This window comes from Oryx dammah, unplaced genomic scaffold (genome assembly GCF_014754425.2).
Source record: "Oryx dammah isolate SB20612 unplaced genomic scaffold, SCBI_Odam_1.1 HiC_scaffold_23, whole genome shotgun sequence".
Lineage (NCBI taxonomy): Eukaryota > Metazoa > Chordata > Mammalia > Artiodactyla > Bovidae > Oryx > Oryx dammah.
Window position 1 is genome coordinate 48,079,571 of NW_024070207.1, and position 1,805 is coordinate 48,081,375.

Consider the following 1,805-nt stretch of genomic DNA (forward strand, 5'->3'; position numbering starts at 1 on the left):
AAAAAAAGAATAGTGAGCTGTTAGGAGCACACATAACTTCAGAGGAGGTTGAGAGGGAGCGAGGGGAACTAAGGCTCCAATATTCTTGTGTTTTCCTGTTACTGCTGGGGCTTCCCATTGTCCAAACCAGACCAGCACTGAGGGTGCAGAAGCCCTGTTGGTGTGTCTCATACTATTCTGTCTTCTGGGGCAGGCACACAGTGGAAAGGGGCAGAGAACAGAGCTGGGAGGACAAATGGCTCATGCTCTGAACAGTATCTGGATCAAAATTTGAGTACTTTGAAGAAGGATGGAGGGAATAATAAATCCTGGGGAGACAACCAGCCAATGTTTCCTACAAATCAAAAGTATCTTACTCACTAGTCTAACTATGGACTCTTACAATATTCAGGGAAGCAGCTATGTTTTTTTTAAAAATACTTACAATAACACATTATATGGCTAGGAGTATTCTCTTATCCCAATCGAGGTGTGGATCAACTACTTTTCCTAATTAATTGCATTTATTGTCATCATGGGCTTCCCTTGTGGCTCAGCTGGTAAGGAATCTACCTGCAATGAGGGAGACTGGGTTTGATCCCTGGGTTGGGAAGATCCCCTGGAGAAAGGAAATGCTACCCACTCCAGTATTCTGGCCTGGAGAATTCCACGAACTGTATAGTCCATGGGGTTGCAAAGAGTTGGACATGACTGAATGACTTTCACTTTCATGTTAACATTTAAAGCAATGAATGCTTTACATAAGGGGTACAAAGGAAGCTAATCACTTTTCATATATTTTAAATGTACTTCCTTATAGCTGATACAATCCAAATAGTTTAAGTAGTCTCACCACTCATGTGCCAAAGAGGAAATTCAACACTAGCCATAATGGTATCATCTTTAAAGATATACTTTGTAATAATTAAGCTCATTGAAAGAAAAGTGAAAGTGAAGTCGCTCAGTCGTGTCCGACTCTTTGCAACCCCATGGACTGTAGCCTACCAGGCTCCTCTGTCCATGAGATTCTCCAGGCAAGAATACTGGAGTGGGTTGCCATTTCCTTCTCCAGGGGATCTTCCCAACCCAGGGATCGAACCTGGGTCTCCTGCTTTGGAGTCAGACGCTTTAACCTCTGAGCCACCAGGGAAGCCCAATTAAGCTCATTACATTTGAATATTTAATTTCTGTCAATACACAAATAAATAATTATTCAAAATATTGTAATGAATTCTATCAAGACTATGAAAAATCTACTCAATTGTCATCCAGGAAACATTACAAATTTCCTAGCCAGGAGCATAACAACCTTTAGAGCATTTTCTAGTATCACCTTGGACTCCTCCTTTTTATTTATTTTGTTTTAATTTCATCACATCAAGGGCGTGTGGGATCTTAGTTCCTCGACCAGGGATCAAACTCACAGCCTCTGTACTGGAAGCTCAGTCTTAAGGGAAGTTCTAACAGCTTCTCATTACGGTAGACAATGATCGTGGATTATCAATAACCAAGACAAATTCCATTCGTGTTTCACTATTTGAAGTTGAAAATTCACTGCTTACATAGACAGTCATTAAAATTATTAGATATTGACAAAATTATCATAATTTACAAAATGAAACTTTGATTTTTAGCCCTTCAAATTTTAAGTTAATTTTTTTGTTTTTGCTTTTCTTTTTTTTAAAATATAAATTTATTTATTTTAATTGGAAGTTAATTACTTTACAGTATTGTACCAGTTTTGCCATACATCAGCAAATCTCAAATTATGGCAGAAGAAGTGATGTCTGTTATTCTTGGCCTAAATATCCAGTACAGTCAGGTCT

General features: G+C 38.6%; 1 non-coding gene across 1 annotated transcript; it reads right to left on the reverse strand.

Moving 5' to 3' along the window:
• Positions 1-1,057: 1,057 nt before the first annotated feature.
• On the reverse strand, positions 1,058-1,129 carry TRNAW-CCA. Its single transcript has one exon. It is a non-coding gene; the product is annotated as a tRNA-Trp (tRNA).
• Between the last annotated feature and the right edge of the window lie 676 nt (positions 1,130-1,805).